The following is an 8588-nucleotide window of genomic DNA, read 5'->3' as shown; positions in this document are numbered from 1 at the left end:
AGTTGGTCAAAGGTTCCTTCCCGCATTTTTTTAATGTTCCTGAAAACCAAGAATATATAGGTGCGATGCCGGATCACTCCTTCTATGGCCCAGGTTCTATGTCCTCAGAAACTCGTCACAAATTCATGGCCTGGTATAGTGAGCATAAAGATGATGTCTTTGACTTCGCAAAGAAATGGAGATCTATTGTCGGTATGTATCCAATGTAATAGTATTTATTTTATTTTATTTTAGTTTTTTTATGTGTAAGTTGGCTTCTTTCAATTTTGTATTAGATCCGACGTGGATATACTAAGAAAATGTTGCTTAGAGTTTAGAAAACAGTTTCTAGAAATTTGCAGTATTGATCCATTTTGGTAAGGTTTATTTATTTATTTTTTTATTATCATTTACTAAAGCATGAATCTTTTATCAGTACATTTTACTAATACATATATAGCTTTTATTTTTTTTAATAACATGTCATTTTATAATTTTAGTTACGTGACCATCGCTGCATCCTGCATGGCCTGCTATCGAAGCTATCATATCATACCTGGAACGATCGCTATGGTACCAGTACATGGTTACGTTAACGGCAACTACAGTCTTGACAGTATTAGATGGTTGGAGTATGTGTCTTTTTCGGAAGGGATTTCTATCAATCATGCGTTGAACAGTCAAGGGGAAGTTTTCATAGATGGAATAAAAGTGGATGGGTATTGCGCTGTAACGAGAACGGTTTATCGGTTTCACGTAAGTTTTTTTTCTTCTTTCTGTATTTTTTTAAAATTATTTTTTATAAATGATGATAAATTATTTTTAGTTTGTTTATTTTTTATTATTCTTTGAAAACAGGGCTGCTTCTTCCATGGTTGTGCAAAATGTTACGATCCGGATATTATTAATCCCGTGTCTGGTGAGACCCTGGAGAGACTTAGAAGGAAGACAATAGAAATCTCTGAAATAATCAGGAGAAAAGGGCATCGTTTAATTGAAATGTGGGAGCATGACTAGGCACTGATTGATGAGGAATTTAACTTCATTATGCTCTACAGAGACATTCAACTTCCAAATTCTAATGTTAAGCATATCACATCTTCAAGTCCGAAGTTATGGAGTGAGTTTGAAAACCTAGTTACATTCCTAAAAAATGTTGAAGAAACTGAAATAGTGATGAGTAACTATGAGAAAGCATTAACTTTGTGGAAAGAAATAGCTCATAATGAAACTGATCCTTCAGAATATTTTGATAAAAATTTTATTCTTGATCAGATAATGTTATTGAGAGGTCCTGCCAAAAGTAGGCGATATATTTGCAGCCTAATGTCTTTTGCATACTCGATCTTTATAAAGTCTGCTGCTTCATATCAATATCTGTATGAAAGTAAAATCATACATTTACCTTCTGCTAGACATTTAAAAAGGTTAACAAACTCTTTATCTTTGAACAATTCAGGAATAAATGAGGAAAACCTGCGTTACCTGACTAAAAAATGTCAAAAACTTGCATGTACGAAAGGAAGATTAATGTATTGATTGATGAAATTTATGTGCGTGAATCCATTCAATTCAAAGGTAAGCAGTTGTCTAGTGTGGCTGAAAACAAAGAAGAAAATTCCTCCGCAACGACAATACAAGCTTTCATGATTTCTTCCTTAAAATCTTCCTATAGAGAAATTATAAGCTTAACACCGGTGAAAAACCAAACTGCTTCTGATTTGTTCACACTGACGAAGCAAGTGTTACAGCTTTTAGATAAAACTGGATTTGTTGTTTTCGCTTTGATATCTGATAATAGAATAAATAGAAATATGTTTAAGCTGTTATCCCCAACATTTAATGTCGATTTGCTCGTTGCAAACCCATATAATTCGTCAAACTCTTTTTATGTCATTTTTGATTCTGTGCACGAGGTCAAATCAATGAAGAACAATTGGATGAATCAACTGGATCTTGAAAAAACTTTTATTTGTCCAAATTTTAACAACACTTCTGCGACTGAAAAAGTTAGTTTTTCACTTTTACGAAAGATATATAATTTTGAGAAAGACTCAATTGTAAAGTTTGCTCCCTAATTAAGTTTCAAGGTGGTTCACCCAACGAACATAGAGCGTCAGAATGTTTTGTAAGCATTAAGGCATTTGATGCCACAAATTGTGCAGCCTTGGAAAAATATGGCAAAGAAAACAAATTTGTCCTACCATGGCAGCCAACATCAACCTTTTTGACTGTTATAAAGAAGTGGTGGGACATCATGAATATTAACAATCCAAATAAAGGGATATGCCTTAGAAATCCAAACAGTGAAGCATTCCGATCAGTCCATGATGAACGACTAGCTTTTCTCGAAAGGCTTGCAGGCATGGCAAGACTTAAAATTAAAATCTAGATGTGGATGCTTTAGCGAGGAGACATTTTTTGCAGTGATTCATACTACGAAATGTATGATAAGCATTATCCGAAACTTGCTCGATAATGATTTTTCGTACGTTCTGACTGCCAAATTTCAAACAGACCTCTTGGAGTCTCGTTTTGGAGTGTACCGCCAAATGTCAGGCAGTAATTATCACGTGACTGTCCAGGAAATAATTGAAAGTGAAAGGAAGCTCCGTGTAAAGTTTCATTCGAAAATCTGTGGAACATTTTCCATTAAATATCTTTTTTGGGATGCAGATGAAACTGAAGCTTTAATTGTTGCTGAACTGTTGGCCTTTGATGATGTGCTTTCAGACACTAACGAATTTCAAACATCTGATAATGAAATTCCTACCTACATTGGTGGTTATTGTGTTCATAAGTTGGATTTGACATGTGAAGCCTGTCGAAAGTGTTATAAATTGGATACGTGTCTTACAGTTGATATGAATGAAAACATTCCACTGCCCTTGAACTGTACCAAAAGTTCTTATATAGATGTGGTGTGATCATGGGATCACCACAATGTTTACTTTTCATACTGGGCTGTCTCCAACAGGAGCGCCCTCTTCATTGCCTTTGCAGGATCTCTAGGGCTCGACTCATAGCTCGTCTTTAGAGATTCTTGCAACCGCTAAGGAGGGGACGCTATCTTTTGGAGATAGACCAGTATTCCCCGTGGATCTCGAGTAGGTGGTTGCCTTTTTGAGAGCAGCATCCTTTTTGTTCCCCCCCCCTGTGTGCTCTAGAGTTTAATCTTTGATTTTTACCGTTATAAGTTTCTGCAACCTTATCTTCTAATTATTTATTTGATGCATCATGTAATTCTACAAGGAAACATTTATTTCAATATGTTAAATTAAATTCCTATCTACTCCCTGGAGCACACAGGGAGGACCCAGCATCCACGTGGTGGATTCACTTTCTTGTGAATTGGTGAGCTGTATACTGGAAATGAACATGTTCTTAGAACCAAAATAAACAAAAAGATGGATGAACTTTTGTCTACGAAAACCTGTGTTTTTTCTTTTCTCAAAAAAGATGTACCAGTCATCGGCGTAATTTATAGGAAGGTGATGTATCAAATCTATCACAAGCAGTTAGCGGATGATCTGCACCTCATGTCCCTTCCTTCAACCACACCCCCCGGCAAAAATATGGAGCCGTCACCAGGATCCTAGAGTATCTGATGATAGTGTAAAGATAAGTGCGTGCGTCAAAATATGTGAATAGTGAAAATGTGCGAATAGTATTCCGAATCTTCCCGGCAGAATTATACAGTGAAATTGTGTCCAATAGTGAAGTTTTTTAAGGTAATTTCAACATTTGTATGATGATTTGTATGAGACTGAGGATGAAGAATAGTTCATTGTGTATTTCACGCGTGTGCTAAACGACATAGTTGACAGCAGTATTTATGGATATCTCCACATGTATAATAATTATAGAAAGATGGTACCTTTATTTATAAGAGATAAGTGTGAAGTTCAGTGTTATTTTCTATATATTTAGTGTTATATTTTTTTGCATTTGATATTTACTGCATTTTATTGATTACAAAATTTTTTTTCCAACCATTTAAGTTTAAATATAATATTTGGGTATTGTTATTTAATTGGTCTCACAAGAATTAAATTAATATAGTAAACAGTTCATTAATTTAAAACAAATTAATATGTTGTATTCAATTATAGTTTTACATTTTTAAAATTTATTCCATATTCAATGTGCCTCATAAAATTTATATAAATAACTATTTTGTTTTGAAGGCATTTTCATTTGGCAAAACCTAATTATTTAACTGTATTTTCTTATTGTATTTCATTTTAATGCGCACTAGAGCCCAAGCAATGGCTGACGCTAAAAATTTTAACCTAAACATTCAAACCTTTTCTGGAGATGAATCTATTGCTTGGTTTCTGGAGCAGATTTGCCAGATGAAAACATTGTTCGGCTGGTCGGAGGAGGTTGCCTTACTTTTTTTGAAAGGAAAATTGCAGGGGGTTGCTCAAGATTTCGTGGCCAATAATCCCAAATTCATTAATGCAAATTTTGAATCAACGTGTAAGTTGCTCAAAGAATTTTTCCAAAATGATGTGAACCCTACCAGTAATCTGATATCACTTAATAGTATGTTTTTGCTCCCAGGTGAATCGATTCGAAGTTTCGCACATAGAATCGAGTCCCTGGTTGCAAAAACATTTACTTCAGTAAATGATAACAAAGCCTTAAACCAGATCAGAGCCCTCCAGCTGATCAATGGCCCACCCAATGAGATGAAGGAGTCATTGGTTTTAGAGGACTCGTGTAATTAAAGCCAATAAGTTAGCTATGGCGAAAGCCACCGTTCAAGTACTAAATTCACATACTACTACAAATAAATTAGATAATGATACTTTAAAGAGGTTGGAAAGCCAAATACAAACCTTAACGTTAAAAGTAAAGGAAATTTCTTGCCAATATTGCTCAAAGCCACATACGTTGGCCAATTGTGAAGAGTTTAAATTATCACTAACACGACCAAGAGAGGCTTCAAATATGCCCAGACAGGAAAGTTTAAACTATTTAGATAACACCCATCAAAAATCACAGCAGCCAATAATTTGTCATTATTGTAACAAAAGAGGTCACATTATGGCCCATTTTAGATTATATTTGGCAACTGTTCGTCCCACTAATTATCCTAGGTTTCAGGGTCCACGATATGTGACCCCTCGTTTCCCTCATTACAATTATCCCAATAGATATGATAGATTTCAAAATCCTAATTCACAAAGGTATAATGCAAGGCAATTTAACAGTCAAACGAGATATAATTCTGAACAAACTATGCCAAAATCTACCTACAAGAGTCATTTAAACTTAAGACGAGGCCATTAAAGGGTGGCATAATGTCCTCACTCCCACGTACAAGTTCACCCAAGCAAATACTTAATCAATACTTAAATTCTAAGATGAATTCTGAACAATTTGATACGGTTAGAGATTATTTTAATAGTTTTAATGCAGATTCTAAATTAATTTATATCAATAATGTTTATACCAGTAAGAATTTACCCATAATAGATATTAAGTTTGGCAATCAATATTTTAAATTATTACTAGATTCCGGTTCAAGTGTTTCACTCATGGCAAAAGATGTATACTCAGCAATTCCCCTTATTCTCAACCGTGTTTCATATTTTCAACGGTAGGGGGCAGTGTTTACTGAGGCCACCGGAACTTCCGGTTATAAAACGGTCTATGTTGTTTACATTATAAGTTTTGCTTTGGTTTGAATTCTAAAACACGTAATATTTAAAGAAAAAAAATTTTTGATGGCTAAAAAAGTGTCGAAAAATGGAGGCACTTGTTCGGCTTTGGGATGCACGATGAGGAGAGGAACAAATTTGTTGTCAGCGATCCAAATGTTTAAATTTCCGAAAGACCCTCATCGTCGAACTGAATGGACAAATGCCATTAAAAGAAAGGACTGGAAACCATCCGACTACAGTTTATTATGCAGTAAGCACTTTAATAGAAGGTATGTATAGATTCAAAAATATATAAGCGATTGATATTCTTATTACTGTTGAGTATGTAATATAAATGTTATTAAGCCCTAATAACATTGCCTAAATGATATTGTTTTTAAGATTAATGTAATGACAGGTAATGACAAGAATGTTTCTCTTCTTTTTGTAGTATTTTTAAAGGAAAAAAAAAACATTTGTTTTTAATGCTTGTTTTATATTTATTTCTGTTTCGAAGCAATTTAATTTCTTTTCAAAATATGTCAGATATATGGAGAGTTAAATGGATAAAGAAAGTAAACAATGATAAAGTGATGGTTGGTCACTGTGACCTCTCAAAGATTTTCACAATTTACCAAATTTGTTCTCTTGATTGAAAAGAAAATTGGAATTATTTTAATGAAACAGCCATGATTTTCACAATATTGTATTTCTGTTTGGTATTCTACTAGATTTGCCCAAACACCAAATAAATAAGAAACTGTCGACTCCTTTTTTTTATTAAAAAAATTTCAAATTAGTTTCAAAGTGCTTAAAATTTTAAAAAATTTTGGTGTTTTATATACAATTTTACAAAGTTCTATGCGACGAAATTTACTGATTTCCAAAAAATTTGTTATTTGGTTCAGACTGCAAATTATTTATCTAGCTACTATTAATCTTCGTTCCAAATAAATTTTTTCTTTTTGTATTTTTCAAATTGTTCATTATATTATTTATTGACTAGAATAATTAATTAAAAAACTGTTGAATCAGAAATATATAAACTTGGTTTGATTGCTTTTGAAATATGATTGTTGATATCAAGATTGAAGAATCATACTTAGTTTTTAACTGTCTACACTTTTTTAAGAAGTTCTTTTAGTGGTAGTAAAATAAAACTTATTGGTAGTAAACTTATTGGATAAGTTAAAATTACAACATTATTACTTATGTTTTAGCTGAGTTTAATTTTTGCTTAGTTATAAGATAATTTCCAGATTTTTTACACACACGCTTATAAAGCTACTCCCTTTTTTTTTTTTCTTTTTTTTTTAGGAAAGCCATCACTTAACCCTGATCATCCAGATTATATTCCTTCTGTGTTTGAGTTTTCAAAAATGGATGGACAGAAAAAGGTTGAAAGATTTGAAAGAAATAAAAAGCGTAAAATATTTGATGTACAACAGACTTCTTCAGGTAATGTTACTGTGCCATATATGATTAGATTTTTATCATGTTTATGATACACTAAGTGTGTGTAAAAGATATGTTTCTTTCACCATAATTTTGAAAAATGTGTGTTGCAAAAAGTATGATTACATATTTATGAAACATTTACGAAAAGGCTTTACAATGTCAAATAAAATAGTGAATGTAGTGACTTTGTGATTTTAAGCACAAAATCTATATTCAGATTAATTAAATACAAAACTATAATATTTCATCCAGAAGTGATAAAATTAACAATTGGAAGCTCTACTTTCTTACTTGTTTTGCCTCCCACCCCTTCTTTCTACACCAATTATAATTTTATANTATCCGAACTGCTCGGGACCGAACTTGGTTCGATAATTGGATAGTTATTTAAATTATTATTTATGCACTTCCTTCCCCTCACACTTTTTCAAGGCTTAGGACTGGCAGTACTATCTAAAACAGCTCTGGCGTGTCAGGAAGTTTTTTTTTTTCAATTCTTAAATATCTTTTTAAATTTCGTTTATCATATTTAACTTAAATAATGTATCATACATAGATTTCGAATATTTCAAAGTGAACCATAAATACAATCCTTGTAGATTCAGAAACTGAAACACACACGCGAAAAATAGAGAAATTGTGTGACAGAGCGAATTAAGAAACACAGAGGAACGACACACCATCATCTCGAACATTATCTTGCATAATTTAGGTGAAGGCAAACGGAAGCCCCCTTTGAAAAAAATTTCTTTAACCATTTATTAACTGTTTTTTATGTGTATGCTGTGTGTTGCAGCCAATAAAGTCTGCTTTGTGTGATTTGTTCCGGCGACTGTCTGGTGTCACCATAAAGTCTGCTTGGCGAGATTTGCGCCGGTATAATGGAAAAGTACCTGATTAACTATTAATACTAATGAAACTTTTCATTAATAGTGTTGAGATTTGTTTCCCTTTAAATTATAAATGTTTTTATTAGCAAAACTTCTCCAATATTTACATTTAAATCCTTAATGCACTGTAGTCTTAAAAGCATAGCAATAATAAATATTTTGTTCTAAGATGCAAACTATGCAGGTAATGTTTTATAATAATGTAATAAATTTTATAATTTTTAAAAAACATGTACACTAATAACATTCTTTATTATTTTAGATATGGATGCTAATAATTCATTTTGTGATGAACCTGTTGCTGAAATAGGAACGCAGACTGATGACATTCTTCAATCAGAAGCATTTGCTCAGACGGACAAGGATATTATTGAAGAATTGCAACAAGAAAATGCCACATTAAAGAAAAGAATTGCTGAGCTCGAGGCTGAAAATTCATTGATGAGGAAAAGTTTGACTCATGTGCCAGTGTAAGATACAATCACGACCAAATCAAATAAATTATTCAAATTTTATACGGGGCTGGAAAATGTTGTGGTATTTAATTGCTTGCTGACATATTTATTGTCTGCTTGGAAGCCACAACATAAAAGTTTGCAGCCTTGCGAAG

This window comes from Parasteatoda tepidariorum, chromosome 8, assembly GCF_043381705.1.
Source record: "Parasteatoda tepidariorum isolate YZ-2023 chromosome 8, CAS_Ptep_4.0, whole genome shotgun sequence".
Taxonomy (NCBI): Eukaryota; Metazoa; Arthropoda; class Arachnida; order Araneae; family Theridiidae; genus Parasteatoda; species Parasteatoda tepidariorum.
This window is presented reverse-complemented; position numbering follows the sequence as displayed.